Source organism: Ammospiza caudacuta, chromosome 27 (assembly GCF_027887145.1).
Source record: "Ammospiza caudacuta isolate bAmmCau1 chromosome 27, bAmmCau1.pri, whole genome shotgun sequence".
NCBI classification, from domain to species: domain Eukaryota; kingdom Metazoa; phylum Chordata; class Aves; order Passeriformes; family Passerellidae; genus Ammospiza; species Ammospiza caudacuta.
Genome location: NC_080619.1, coordinates 6,523,162 through 6,539,255, shown reverse-complemented (window position 1 = coordinate 6,539,255; position 16,094 = coordinate 6,523,162).

Below are 16,094 nucleotides of genomic sequence, written 5' to 3'. Positions count from 1 at the left end.
TAAAATTTATCCTCCCTGGGGTGAAATTCCCTGATTTTTCCCAATATTTTCCAGGGAAATCAGGGTTTGGAGGTCCTCAAAGGCCAGGATCCCTCCCTTGGGATGCAGGAACACAATTTATCCTCCCTGTAGCAGAATATCCTGAATTTCCCCCAGATTTTCCAGAGAAACCCAGGTTTGGAGGCTGTTCATGAAGTGGGAATAAAATTTATCCTCCCTGGGGTGAAATTCCCTGATTTTTCCCAATATTTTCCAGGGAAATCTGGGTTTGGAGGCCCTCAATGTGCAGAGCAGGAAAGGATTTGGTTTTCCTGGGGTGCTGCCGTGACCTGGCACCGTTCAGGAAGGATTTTGTGTCCGGGATTAGGATTCCTTGTACGACTGTTCCGGGCAATTATCTGCCAATAATGACGGTGTCAGATAATTCCAGAGTTTATTTAACATCAGCACTGGGATGGGGCAGAGCCCAGGGCCTCGGCAATGCCGGGTTTGTTCTGGGCTTGTTCTCCTGCAAGGAATTCTGGTTTAACCAACCCAAAACCTGGAAAAGGCTTGGGATTGTTTCAGGCAATTCCTGCTTTTCCCTCTTGATTCCTGTCCTGATCCTGCTGGTGGCGTTTATTGACTGAGAATTTACTGGGCATTTAGTGGGAATTTACAGGGAATTTAGTGGGATTTTACTAAGAGTTTACTGGGAATTTAGTGGGCATTTACAGGGAATTTAATGTGAATTTAGTGTGAATTTACAGGCAATTTACAGCAATTTAGTGTGAATTTACAGGGAATTTAGTGGGAATTTAGTGGGAATTTACAGGGAATTTAGTGGGAATTTAGTGGGAATTTACTGTGAATTTACAGGCAATTTAGATTGAATTTAATGGGAATTTGGTGGGAATTTACAGGGAATTTACTGTGAATTTGCAAGGAATTTACAGGGAATTTATTGTGAATTAATTGTGAATTTAGTGGGAATTTACAGGCAATTTAGTGGGAATTTATTGTGAATTTATTGTGAATTTACAGGGAATTTACAAGCAATTTAGATTGAATTTAGTGGCAATTTGCAAGGAATTTATTGTGAATTTAGTGTGAATTTCCCGGAAATCTGGATCCCGTTCCAGGCCCTGCTGGGCCCTGACCCCTTTTTTCCCGGGATTTCTGGAGTTGTCCCGGTCAGAGCCAGGCGAGGCTGGCGCGGCATTCCCGAGGGAAATAGGTCAGGGATGGGATCGGTGTCACCGGGCCGGGTCTGCCCCGGGGCCGGGCACAAAAGGGTTAAAAATGCCCCAAAACCTGCGGGAATTGGGAATTCCCAGGGGACAGAGCAGCCCCGGGGCTGGGAGGACAAAGGGCCCCAAAGTTGGGTTGAATTCCCGGCGTTTTGTCTCTCTGGGGTTTGGTTTCCTCTCCTTGTGGGAATCTCCCTTTTCCTCCTTCCCCAAAATAAATGTTAATTTTGGGAGGGAGGTGAGAAAGAATTGGGGGTTTTTGGTGCTTTTCCGGGCTCTTCCTTGCACCCAAAATCTTCTTTAGCCTGTTTCAAAATTACCTTCTTCGCAAAAAAACCCATTTTTTATTTAAAATCCAGAAACACAATGAAATTCACCTTTTTCTTTCTAATTGAAGCCAAATATTTTATCCCCGATAAAACCTCTTTGCTGTTCCCACTCTCCCATTCCCATCCTTTAATAAGAAACCCAAAACAGAAAAAAATTCAATCGTACAGAATAAATCTGCGTTTAGTTTGATTAAACCCAGAATCAGGTGGGGTTTAAGCAGAAATTTCACTCCCCTAAAAAAATAATTTTTTTTTTTGATTTTTCGGATTTTTTCCAAGAATTTTGGGATCTCTGAACATTCCAGGTGTGCTCCCCAGCCGGACCCGCGGGGCCTGTGCTGCTCCCGCTCTCCACACAGGGTCTCCCTCACCCTGGACAAGGCAACCTTTAATTAACCCTAATTAAGATCCCATTCCCGGCCCTGCTGCTCCCACAGCCCCTGGATGTTCTGCCCCCAGCCCTGGTGGGAAGTGGGTTGTGATTTCCCTGGTAAAATTCAGGATTCCATCAGGATTTTCCTGCTCATGGGAGCGGAGCTGTGACCCAGACCCTGCTCCCTTTTCCGTGGGATTGATGGGAATTTCTCCTCCTTCCCAAAATTCCACCTTGGCCTGGCAGAATCTGGAAAGGGAAGGAGTTGAACTAAAAAAAAAAGAAAAAAAACAGAAAGCAGGAAAATAACAACAAAATCCGAGATTGCAGGGACAGATGGGGATCCCAACCCGAGGATGCTCCTTGGAGCTTTCCCACCCATCCCAGGGATCCCAGCCTGGAGTTATCCCAGACCCCTCTCACTCCTTGTCGTGGGTGCCTTCAGAGGTCCCTTCCCACCCAAACCACCCCAGGATTTGATTTCTCTCCCGTTTTTATTTTTCCTGCTCTCCAGGACAATTCCCTGCCAGCTTCATCCCTGTCCTTGTCCCTCGGGTTGTCCCAGCAGAGCCTTTCCCGGGGTTGTGACTGTCCTGGGTGAAGGTGGCCCAGGAGGAACCTTTGGCTCTGGGTGACCCAGGAGGAACATTTGCAAGTCCCTGACACCAAGAGGAGCCTTTTCCGTCCCCTGGCTCTGGGTGACCCAGGAGGAACCTTTGCCATCTCCTGGCTCTCCACAAGAAGCCTTTTCCATCCCCTGGTTCTTGGTGACCCAGGAGGAACCTTTGCCATCTCCTGGCTCAGGAGGAGCCTTTTCCATCCCCTGGTTCATGGTGACCCAGGAGGAACCTTTGCCATCTCCTGGCTCTCCACAAGAAGCCTTTGCCATGCCCTGGTTCTCGGGTGACCCAGGAGGAACCTTTGCCATCTCCTGGCTCAGGAGGAGCCTTTTCCATCCCCTGGTTCATGGTGACCCAGGAGGAACCTTTGCCATCTCCTGGCTCAGGAGGAGCCTTTTCCATCCCCTGGTTCATGGTGACCCAGGAGGAACCTTTGCCATCTCCTGGCTCTCCACAAGAAGCCTTTGCCATGCCCTGGTTCTCGGGTGACCCAGGAGGAACCTTTGCCATCTCCTGGCTCAGGAGGAGCCTTTGCCATTCCCTGGCTCTGGGTGGAACCTTTGCCATCTCCTGAAGGTGGCCCAGGAGGAACCTTTGCCATCCCCTGTTCTGGGTGGCCCAGGGGGAACCTTTGGCTCTAGATGGCCTGCGAGGAGCCTTTGCCATCCCCTGGCTCTCCAGGTGGAAACTTTGCCATTCTCCACTGGTTCTGGGGGACCCAGGAGGAGCCTTTGCCATCCCCTGAGCCTCTGCCATCCCATCTGGGCACGGATCCAGGAGCTGACAGGGACAGAACCCAAGAAAACCTCAGGACTCACCAGGACTGGCCGGGCTGGAGCTGCAGCTCCTCTGTCCCCACAGCATCCCCATGGCCCAGAGCTCCCCTGGCGTTCCCACAGCCCTCATCAGCCACCCCAGAGCGGCTTTCGGTGGTTTTGGGGTGGATTTGAAGGAGGGATCCCTGGGGACTCTGCGGGGTCAGGATGGGTGGCAGCTGCTCGGGATGGCTCTGCGGGGACCAGATTTTCAGGAGAGGGCAGCAGGTTTGTCCAGGTGGGAGCTGGCACCTCCCAGGCCGGTTTGTGTTTTTGTGGGAGCTGCAGAGGGAGCTGAGGGCCCTGGGCCGGGCTAGGGGAGGCTCCTCATGGTCACAGGGCTGAAATTGGGCTGGAAAATCCCCGGGGTGAGTCCCCAGCACCCCCAGGCAGGGATTTGGGCGCTGCAGCTGGATCGGGATCCCCGTGCAGGGCGCTGTGATTAACGGCTGATTAATGAGATTAATTTGTAGCTAATTAAGCCAACATTGATTGGATTCGGTCCTTGGGCAGAGGCTCTCCCGGGGCTGCGCTGCTGTGGTTTCTGTGGGATGGAGCAGGACCAGATCCAGGTTCTGATGCTCCAGAGTCTGACCCCAGGGAGTCTCTGCCCCTCTCCCAAATCCTCTGGGATTCTGTGTGATGAACCCAAGGTGATTTCCCAATTTCCCCATTCCCCGATTCCCCCAATTCCTCTGCTCCGCTCAGAGAGGCCAAACGCGGATCCCTGCCCTGTGCCAGGTGTGGGCAGCAGCAACCTCTGCGTTTTCCAAGGATTCTGAACCCAGGGCCCTTTTCCCAATCCTGGCTCCCTTTCTGCTGGGAGGAGCAGCAGGATGAGCAGAGGAGGAGGAGGAGGAGGAGGGGGAGGATGTTGTGGATCCGGCCCTGCTCCCCGCGCTCCTCACCCAGCAGCTCCCGGTGGTGACTCGGTGCCCAGGAATGCCGCGGATCCATCGGGAATTGCATCAGGAACTCGTTGGGCACAGGATGGGGCGGTGGTGGCAGGGACACCTGGGCAGGGACACCCGTGGCAGTGACACCTTTGAAGTGACAATGGCGGTAGTGGCACCTGGGCGGTGGCAATGGTGGCAGTGACACCATGGCAGTACCACCTTTGCAGTGACAATGGTGACAGTGACAATGGCAGCAGCGGCAATAGTGGCAGTGACACCTTTGCAGTGACAATGGCGGCAGTGACAATGGTGGCAGTGACACCTGGGCGGTGGCAATGGTGGCAGTGACACCATGGCAGTACCACCTTTGCAGTGACAATGGTGACAGTGACAATGGCAGCAGCGGCAATAGTGGCAGTGACACCTTTGCAGTGACAATGGCGGCAGTGACAATGGTGGCAGTGACACCTGGGCGGTGGCAATGGTGGCAGTGACACCATGGCAGTACCACCTTTGCAGTGACAATGGTGACAGTGACAATGGCAGCAGCGGCAATAGTGGCACTGACACCTGGGCAGGGACTCCCGTGGCAGGGACACCTTTGCAGTGACACCTGTGGCGGTGACAATGGTGGCACTGACGCCTGGGTACTGACACCTATGGCAGTGACACGTGGGCAGTGACATCTGGGCAGTGACAATGGTGGCAGCGGCAATGGTGGCAGTGGCATCTGGGCCATGACACCTTTGCAGTGACAATGGTGACAGTGACACCTGAGCAGGGACACCTGGGCTGTGACAATGGTGACAGTGACAATGGCACCAGTGGCAATGGTGGCAGTGGCATCTGCTCCATGACACCTGGGCAGTGACAGTGGTGGCAGTGACACCTGGGCAGTGACAGTGGTGGCAGTGCCACCTGGCCCTGTGCAATGTGGCCCAGGCAGGGTGGGGTGGCCCTGGGAGCCCCCAGAGGGATTTGGAATTTGGGATTTGGAATCTGGGGTTTGACATTTGGCATTTGGGGTTTGGGATTTGGAATTTGGGGTTTGGGAATTGGATTTTGAGGATCTGGGATTTGGGGTTTAGGGTTTGGAATTTTTTGGATTTGGGATTCGGGATCCGTTCCCGCTCCTCCCAGCAGGGTTGGGACGAGCCCTGCGCGCTCTCCAGGGAGTTTGGGATTTTTCCAGCCCCGCTGAGCTCATCCCCACAGCCCTGGGCTCTCTCGGCCTCGCAGCTCCCAGCTTGTCCTGCTTTTCCTCAAAAAGCTTCTCCTGCTCTGCACCCCGGGCTCTGCCCCGACCCTGAGCTCAGCGAGGCTGATCCCAATGTTGGGAATGTCCCGGGGACGTTTCCCAGCTGGACAGGAAGGGTTGTGCTGTTCCCAAAGGCCCCAGCAGTGCCTGGTGACCCCAAACCTCCCTTTCTCCACTGTCCCTGTGGGGCTCAGCCCCTCTGAGAGGGTCAGGGTGGGATTGGGGAGCCAGGGATGGACATTCCCTGCTGGAAACCTCTGTTTGTGGCAATTCCCACACACATTAAAGCTGACTGGGAACCTTCTCCATTCCCACCTAAATCCATGGATTTCCCATTCCCCCAAACCTCCTCCTGTGCTGCCTCCCTGGGCTGGGCCTCTCCTCACCCTGATCAGGACAATTCCCTTTGATCCCAGGGATGTTCCAGCCCCTTCCCTGCCCTGCAGGTCCCTCCCAGGGCTCCTCCTCCTTCAGGGGTTTAAAAATTCCCTTTCGGAAAGAAAACAACAACAACCCCCAAAACTAATTTAAGGGAGATCCTTAGGGAGTCAGACCCAGGGAATTCTCCTCCATTTCTGCTGGAAACGCTGATCCCAGCATTTCTGGTTATCCCAGGGTTGGAGAAGGCAGTTCCTGGAGTGCTCAGTGTTCATCCTGCCCTCAGCTGCACAATTTATCTCCAGGTGGGAAAAGGTTCCTCAGGAATTGCCCAAAACCTGTGGAAAACCACCAGGGTTCAGGCAGCTCTGGAGCTGCCCGTGAGAACATCCCCATGCCAAAAAAGAAAATAAAAAATAAAATGAGGAATGGCTGAGAAGCTGAAAAGAAAATATTTTTCAAACCCGTCTGACTTTTGGGAAGAAATCATTCCAGAAAGGAAAATTTATGGAACAGAAGGAACCAGCCCAGAATTTGGGCCAGGCTTTGGTGGAATAAATCCAATAAAATCCTGTGCCAGCCCTGGCCCTGTACTTGGCACAGGACAGGGATTTGCCCTTGCTGTTTATCCAGCTTTGGATTTTTGGGAAACGCCAACATCTTTTTATAAAAAATTATTATTTTGGGGGGTTGCTGTTGTTGTTTTCTTTCCGAAAGAGTCAGAAATTTCCAAATGCTGAAACTCTTCCCAAAAGGAACCAGCTGGGATTGCTCAACTGCCCGTTGCTGCCGCCGCCCTCCCTCCCTCCCTCCCTCCCGATGAGTTACGGAGGGTGTGACAGCCCGGGCCGGGTGTGACAGCCCGGGATCGCTGAGCCCAGCGGCTCCAGAGCCACTTCCAGCTCCCGAGGAGGCTCCGGGACCGGCTCGGCCGGGAATCTGCTCCGGGAATGTCCAATTCTCTGCTCTGGGAATATCCCATTCCCAGCTGGGAATCTGCTCCGGGAATGTCCAATTCCCTGCTCCAGGAGCATCCCATTCCCATCCGGGAATCTGCTCCGGGAATGTCCAATTCCTTGCTCTGGGAATATCCCATTCCCATCCGGGAATCTGCTCTGGGAATGTCCAATTCCTTGCTCTGGGAATATCCCATTCCCAGATGGGAATCTGCTCTGGGAATGTCCAATTCCCTGCTCTGGGAATATCCCATTGCCTGCTCCAGGAACATCCCATTCCCAGCCGAGAATCTGCTCTGGGAATATCCAATTCCCTGCTTCAGGAGTATCCAATTCCCTGCTCCGGGAATCTGCTCTGGGAACATCCCATTCCCTGGTGGTCCTGTCCCAGCTGGGAGCATCCCATTCCCTGCTCCAGGAACAACTCATTCCCAGTCAGGAATCTGCTCCGGGAATATCCCATTCCCTGCTCTGGGGATATCCCATTCCCTGCTCCAGAAACATCTCATTCCCTGCTCCAGGAACATCCCATTGCCTGCTCCAGGGACATCCCATTCCCAGCTGGGAATCTGCTCCGGGAATATCCCATTCCCAGCCAGGAATCTGCTCTGGGGACATCCCGGTCCCTGCTCCAGGAACATCCCGGTCCCTGCTGGTCCTGGGTCTGCTGGGGACATCCCATTCCCTGCTCCAGAAATATCCCATTCCCTGCTCCAGGAACATCCCATTCCCAGCTGGGAATCTGCTCTGGGGACATCCCGGTCCCTGCTCCAGGAACATCCCATTCCCTGCTCCAGAAACATCCCATTCCCAGCTGGGAATCTGCTCCAGGAGCATCCCGGTCCCTGCTCCAGGCATATCCCATTTCCTGCCCCCAGAGCCAATCCCAGCAAATGCAGCTGCTCCCGAACCCAGCAGATTCATCCGCGTGGGATTTATCCATGCGGGATCTATCCACACAGGATTCATCCATGTGGGGTTTATCCATGTGGGATTTGTCCATGTGGGGTTTATCCATGTGGGATTTGTCCACACAGGATTTATCCACGTGAGATTTATCCATGCGGGGCTTATCTATATGGGATTCATCCACGCAGGATCGATCCAGGTGGAATTTCTCTATGTGAGGTTTATCCATATGGGATTCATCCATGCAAGATTTTTCCACTCAGGATTTATCTATATGGGATTTATCTATTTGGGGTTTATCCACACAGGATTTTACCACGAGGGTTTGCTCCTCATGGGCCCCATGGAAGGCATCCTCTGTGAAATGAGATGAGTTTTAAAATCCTCTCCCATCCCAGCAATTCCAGGATTTATCCCGGTGTCAGTAGAGCCCCAGGGGCTCCCAGGAGGGGACAGGGGAAGGTCAGGGTGTCCCAGCCTGGGGGATCCCTGCTCCCAGCACGGCCTCGTTCCCTGGGGATTCTCTCCTAGAGCCGTGGTGATTATGGAAAATGCAGCAATTAGGGAAGAGCCTGGGAAAGAGGGAAATGGGATGGGGCAGGATGAGCTGTTCCAAACCCTGCAGTCTGATTGATTTCACTTTCTTCTCTGGAAAAGTGTCCAGGGCCATTGGGGAGGAGGAAGAGGAGGAGGAGGAGGAGGAAGAGCAGGGCTCTCCCAGGGGAATTGATCCATGGATTGGGACCAATGGAAGCATCCAGAGCAGTCCCAGTTCCCAGGGGTGATAAAATACATGGGGATGCATAAAACACTTGGGGATCCCTAAAACACTTGGAAATCCCTAAAATACTTTCCAGATCCATAAAACACTTGGGGATCCCTAAAACACTTGGGGATCCCTAAAACACTTTCCAGATCCTTAAAACACTTTCCAGATCCATGGAAAGCCACAGAGAGCCCTCAGATCTGGATTCAGCAACCGGGCACTGCTGCCCTGCTGCCTGTCCCTTGTCCTATTCCCCTGCTTGTGGAACAGTCAGAATTCCAGAGGAAAAGTTTTTTGGGACATTTTATGTCCAGTTTAGGACATTTTTGTATTTTTGTGATGGGATCTCTGCAGCGGAATTGTCCCAGGTCAGGTTGGACAGGCCCGGAGCAGCCTGGGCTGGTGGAATTGTCCCTGCCCGTGGCAGAGCTTTAGCATCCCCTCATCCCAGGTCATCCCTGTTTTCTGGAGCCGAGGGAATCCCTTCCCCCGTGTTTTTCCCGCGCTGCTCCTCTCCAGCCGTGCCGTGCCGTGCCGTGCCGGGACACCCCGCAATTCCCGGGGCTGCCAGCCCGGCCGGGTCCCTTTGATGCCCCGCGTGTCCCGGGACGCTGCTCCCATCCCGGCCCCGGGAAAGGCAAACAGGAAAGCGGGGCCGGAGCCCCGCGGCCGCCCCGCCCCGGCCCGCGGCGCTCGGGCACAGCCGGAGCCGCCTCTCCCGGCGCTGCTCCCGCTCCCGTGACGCGTTGTTGTTGTTGTGGGTGAGGAATTCCAGGAGCGTGGATGTCCCTCGGCCTCGGGGGCGGCGTCACCGCCCCAGGTTTGTGGGGTTCAACCCGCGCAGGTGCCGGCCTTGGAGCCCCGGGGGATTTGGGGGCTGGGTTTGTGCTGCGCGGGGAGGCAAAGGATGGGGATGGACAGAGGGGGTGAGGGAAGGAGCAGGGATCCCAAATGGTGGGGAGGAACAATCCCAAACCATGGGAGAGGAACAATCCCAAAAAATGGGACAGGAACAATTCCAAAAAATGGGACAGGAACAATCCCAAACCATGGGACAGGAACAATCCCAAACCATGGGGACAGGAACAATCCCAAACCATGGGGACAGGAACAATCCCAAACCATGGGAGAGGAACAATCCCAAAAAATGGGACAGGAACAATCCCAAACCATGGGAGAGGAACAATCCCAAGCCAAGGGAAAGGAACAATCCCAAAAAATGGGAGAGGAACAATCCAAAACCATGGGGACAGGAACAATCCCAAACCATGGGACAGGAACAATCCCAAACCATGGGGACAGGAACAATTCCAAAAAATGGGACAGGAACAATCCCAAACCATGGGACAGGAACAATCCCAAGCCAAGGGAAAGGAACAATCCCAAAAAATGGGAGAGGAACAATCCCAAACCATGGGGGAGGAACAATCCCAAGCCATTGCAGAGGAGCAATCCCAAGCCATGAGGAGAGGAGCAGCAATCCCAAAGGCTGAGTCACGTCGCGGTGCTCCCAGCCCGTAGAGGGAGCTGCTGGAGCTTGGAATCACCGGCCGTGATAAATCAATAGACCCGGCCCTGCTGTTACATAAGAGCGGGATGCTGGAATTCCTGCTTGGAAGGAGCTTCGGGAACCTCCCGGGAGCGCTTTGGTCCCTCCTGGTGCCGCGGTTCAGCAGCTCCCGGCGGTGCCAGGGTGACCGGAGGGGGGAACAGGTGACACTCGGTGTCCCCAGGGACCATCCCGGGGCTCCCGGCTCTCTTGGCTTCCTCCCGGGCCCAAGAATCCCTTGGGATCCTGCTCCCAAATCCCTTGGGATCCTCCTCCCAAATCTCTTGGGATACTCCTCCCAAATCCCTTAGGATGCTGCTCCCAAATCCCTGGGGATCCTGCTCCCAAATCCCTTGGGATCCTGCCCTCCAATCCCTTGGGGATTCTCTTCCCAAATCCCTTAGGATGCTGCTCCCAAATCCCTTGGAGATTCTCTTCCCAAATCCCTGGGGATCTTTGTTCCCCAATCCTTGGGGATCTCTGCAACCCAACTCCCTGGGGATCCTGCCCCCAAATCCTCCGGAGCTCGGGACTTTGTGCAACCACAAAGGCTCCAGATTGGAGCTGGGCAGGGGCTCGGAGGGCTGGGAATTTGTTTTCCCAAATTTGTGCCACCAGTGCCCCCCTCCCCTGCCCGCAGAGCTGATCCCACCCTCTGGAGAAATCCCGGGGTGCTGCAGGAGCCCCGGGAGGTTTTTTCCAGCACAAGCTGAAGTTTGTCTGTGTTTTCCCGTGATTTCTCCTGTTGGGACAAACGTTTGTAACCAAATTAAACCCAACCACAGCAAAAGGAGCCAACAGGAAACCCTTCGGCTCCAACCACCCCGAATCCTCGGAGGATGCGGGGACGGGAGCCTGGGAAAGCAGCTTGGGGCTGGGAAAAGGGACGGCAGGGACTGGCTGCCACCACGAGGGGTGACCTGAGTCCCTGCAGGCTTCCGGCCACATCCCTTCATCCCATCCGGATTTATCCCATCCTGTAGGTTTATCCCATCCTGATTTATCCCATCCCATGGATTTATCCCATTCCATGGATTTATCCCATCCCATGGATTCATCCCATTCCATGGATTCATCCCATCCCATGGATTTATGACATCCTGATTTATCTCATCCCATGGATTTATCCCATCCTGATTTATCCCATCCCATGGATTTATCCCATCCTCATTTATCCCATCCTATGGATTTATCCCATCCTGATTTATCCCATGGATTCATCCCATCCCATGGATTCATCCCATCCCATGGATTTATCCCATCCTGATTTATCCCATCCCATGGATTTATCCCATCCTATGGGTTCATCCCATCCTGATTTATCCCATCTCATGGATTTATCCCACCCCATGGATTTGTCCCATCCCACAGATTCATCCCATTCCCTGGATTTATTTTGGGACACCTGAATTCCTCCTGCCAACCCCATCCCTGTCCTTCCCCTCGGCCCCAGCAGTGATGGGATCTGATCCCCCCTCATGCACCCCCAAATCCCTGGGGATGGAATCCCGCCGCTCCCCGGGATGAGCAGAGGGAACAGGGCCCAGCCTGGAGCACATCCCAAATCCCAAGGGAACCTTCCCTACAATCCTTTCCCGATCCTTTCTTCTCACCGGCTTTTTCTTCGCCTTTTTTTTTTTTTCGCCTTTTTTTTTTTTTTTTTTTTTGCATTTTTTAATTAAACCAAATTAAATTTCTGCAGCATCCCTGGTTTCATTCATTATCCCGGCTCCCCACCGGAGGCATCGCTCGCAGTCCCTCGGGACGAGTTGGACAACGCTCAGGTCGAGGCTTCTCCCACTTTTCCTCCCTCCCTTCCCTCTCCGGGCTCCGCTCCGGCCCCAGAGCGGCTCCGGGCTCCCAGCGCTGCCCGAGCCGCACTTCAAAGGCTCCGGGAGCGTCCCCGGCAGCTCCCGGCGTTAATCACCCGGGCCGGCTCGGCCCTGCCAGCCCGGGGCTCTGCCGGGTCTGTCCCGGCTCTGTCCCGGCTCAGGGAATGCGGGGCTGCTCCCCAGGGATGGGGCATTTCCATTCCGGGGGGTTTGGGGTCCCCAGATGTGGCTGGAGGGACAGAGGAAGGTGGGGATGGATGTGGAGCCGGGCTGGGAGAGCTGGGAATGTTCTCCTGGAGAAGGGAAAGGTCCAGGGAGAGCTCAGAGACCCTGAAGGGGCTCCAGAGAGATGGAGAGGGGCGGAGGATGAGGGATGGAGGGACAGGAGCCGGGGAATGGATTTGGGAAGGAGGGACAGGACCTAGGAATGGATTTGGGATGGAGGGACAGCACCCAGGGAATGGATTTGGGATGGAAGGACAGGACCTAGGAATGGATTTGGGATGGAGGGACAGGAGCCAGGGAATGGATTTGGGATGGAGGGACAGGAGCCAGGGAGGAGGGACAGCACCCAGGGAATGGATTTGGGATGGAGGGACAGGAGCCGGGGAATGGATTTGGGATGGAGGGACAGGAGCCAGGGAATGGATTTGGGATGGAGGGACAGGAGCCAGGGAGGAGGGACAGGAGCCAGGGAATGGATTTGGGAAGGAGGGACAGGACCTAGGAATGGATTTAGGATGGAAGGACAGCACCCAGGGAATGGATTTGGGATGGAAGGACAGCACCCAGGGAATGGATTTGGGATGGAGGGACAGCACCCAGGAAATGGCTCCCACTGCCAGAGGGCAGCGATGGATGGGAGATTGGGAACTGGGAATTGTTCCCTGGGATGGTGAGGAGGGGCTGGGATGGAATTCCCAGAGCTGTCCCTGGACCCCTGGGATGTCCCAGGCCAGGCTGGACAGGGCTGGAGCAGCCTGGGACCGTGGGAGGTGTCCCTGGATGGAGCTGGGTGCGATTTCAGGTCCTTCCAACCCAAACCACTCCCGGATTCTCAGTTCCAGGATTCCAGGAGGGCTCCTGGCACCTCCAGGCCAGGCCAGCAGAGAACCCTGCAGGATCCAGGGAGGATCCCGGCGGGCGAGGAGGCCGTGTGGGCTGGTGCAGATCCCGAGCCGATTTCCAGCTCCAGATTCCAATCTCCTGCACTTCCTCTCTCCCTGCGGCAGATAAGGATCCTGGGCAGAGCTCCGGGAGTTGCATCCGCTCCCACAGCCCGGCCCGGGAGGGGAGCGGGGCCGCTCCTGGGCGGGGAGGGACGGGCAGGGGCCGGCGCCGCCTTCTGTGGGTGTTTTCCTGGGAGAAACCGGGATGGGGCCGGCACCTGCCGGAGCAGGTGACTCGGGAGTGAGGAATGCGGGCCGGGATGTGGGCTGGGAGCGGGCAGGAGGTGCAGGGCAGCTGGGAGAGCTCCAAAAGGAGGCGGGGAGGGTCAATCCCCGCGTCGGTCCTTGGAAGTGGTGCGGGGATCGTCCCCACAGGCTCTGCAGGAAAAGCTGTAAAGATGTGGAGAGGCTTCGGGATGGCGGGAAGAGTGGGAATTCGGAAAAGGGGATAAGGATAAAGGGAGAAATGCTCAGGGCTGGCTGGGAATGGCAGCACGGAGGAGGAAGGGCCAGGCAGGAGCTGTTCCCTAAAATCCCCAAACCACTTCCTACAGGGTCAGGGACTGCAGGAATCCCGGGTCATGCCCTCCTGGATGGGGCAGGGATCCCTGTCTGTCTGTCTGTCTGTCCGTCTGTCCAGAACAAAACCTGCCTCGTGGCAAAGCACGATTCCCTCTGGGACTGGGAAAACCCCAAATTGGAGCAAATTCTGCAGGAATTCGTGTTGGGATGGCTCCAGGGACAGGTATAGGGATGGGGACAGGGATGGGGCTGGCTGGGGATGACCCGACTCCTCCCACGGTGGATTTGGAGCAGGAATTTTCCTTTTGGGGCATCAGGAACGGCCTGGTTTGGTTTGGGAGGGAGGAGATGGGGATGGGATGGGATGGGATGGGATGGGATGGGATGGGATGGGATGGGATGGGGATGGGGATGAGGATGAGGATGGGGATGCGGGGCAGGCTGCAGAGGGGGCTGCTCTCCCTGCAGCATTGCCGGCCCTGCCCCTCCGCCCCGGCCGGTGGAACCGGGACAGAACCGGCTCGGGGCCAGCCCCAGCCCCACGTGAGCGGCGCTCACACGTCCCTGTCCCATCGCCTTTGATCTCCAGGCCTGGCAGGGAAGATGTCCTGGCAGGAATCCGGCCCGTCAGGTCCCATGGAGCCGGTGGCACTCGGTGACCAAGCCCTGGCAGCTGAGGTGGCCCCGCTGCGAGCCAAGCTCCTCCTTCTGCCCCCGGGGCTGCGGCAGGATCCTGCCCGGCCCGGGAATGCGGGGGCTCCGTCCCGGTGTCCCCGAGCCCCGGGGGCGCTGCGGGCCCTGCCCCGGTCCTGCAGGGCGCAGGAGCTGCTGCTCCTCCGAGGCCTTGCGGGGATGAAAATAAACACCTAAACAGGATGGGGAATGACTTCCAGTGATGGAACAGGAGAGAATCCTTCCTCCTCACCCTCCTCCTCCTCCTGCTGCTGCTGCCCGGGATGGCCTCGGGTGGCCCCGGAGCCGCTGGCAGCGCCGGGAGCGGCCGCTCCCGATTACTCACGGGGAGGATGCGGGGGGGAAAAAGCAGATTCGGTGGAAAAGATGGAAAGGGGATGGAAAAGATGGAAAGGGGATGGAAAAGATGGAAAGGGAATGGAAAAGATGGAGAGGGAATGGAAAAGATGGAAAGGGGATGGAAAAGATGGAAAGGGAATAGAAAAGATGGAAAGGGGATGGAAAAGATGGAAAGGGAATGGAAAAGATGGAAAGGGAATGGAAAAGATGGAAAGGGGATGGAAAAGATGGAGAGGGGATGGAAAAGATGGAAAGGGATTGGAAAAGATGGAAAGGGGATGGAAAAGATGGAAAGGGGATGGAAAAGATGGAAAGGGAATAGAAAAGATGGAAAGGGGATGGAAAAGATGGAAAGGGAATGGAAAAGATGGAAAGGGAATGGAAAAGATGGAAAGGGGATGGAAAAGATGGAGAGGGGATGGAAAAGATGGAAAGGGATTGGAAAAGATGGAAAGGGGATGGAAAAGATGGAAAGGGGATGGAAAAGATGGAAAGGGGATGGAAAAGATGGAAAGGGAATGGAAAAGATGGAAAGGGATTGGAAAAGATGGAAAGGGGATGGAAAAGATGGAAAGGGAATGGAAAAGATGGAAAGGGAATGGAAAAGATGGAAAGGGGATGGAAAAGATGGAGAGGGGATGGAAAAGATGGAAAGGGATTGGAAAAGATGGAAAGGGGATGGAAAAGATGGAGAGGGGATGGAAAAGATGGAAAGGGATTGGAAAAGATGGAAAGGGGATGGAAAAGATGGAAAGGGAATGGAAAAGATGGAGAGGGGATGGAAAAGATGGAAAGGGGATGGAAAAGATGGAAAGGGGATGGAAAAGATGGAAAGGGGATGGAAAAGATGGAAAGGGAATGGAAAAGATGGAAAGGGATTGGAAAAGATGGAAAGGGGATGGAAAAGATGGAAAGAGGGCACTGGGTCCTGCCGCATCCGCAGCTGGAGCTGAGCTCAGCCAGGGAACGGGGACAGGGACAGGGACAAGGACAGGGACAGGGGACAGGGGACAGGGAGGGGACAGGGACGGGACAGGGACAGGGGACACCCTGCCCTGGGTGACTGGGACACACTGGGAGAGCTCTGGCCCCACCGGGGGATGCTCTGGAGCTATTGTGGGGTCACCCCTGCCAAAAGCCCAACCCAACCCTCCCAAACCCCCCGGGTGACCCGGCCCGGGATGGAGCCAAAGCCGCAGGGTGGGAACAAAGCGGGGTGAAACGGGAGCCCCGGAGGGCCCGGCCGCGTCCAGGTGCGATCCCAACGCTCAGGAGACGAAAGCTCGGCCTGGGACGTTCAAAGGGAGCCCTGGACACGGCCCCGCTCCCCGGCTTTGTGCCCGCCGGGGTTGGGTTACGGGGAAAGCTCCTCCGCGGGTGGATTAAGGAATTCCAGCCCCGTTCAGGGCCCGCTGAAGCACAAATAACTCGGGAGCTGCAGAGAGCGGGAGGGGCGGGGGG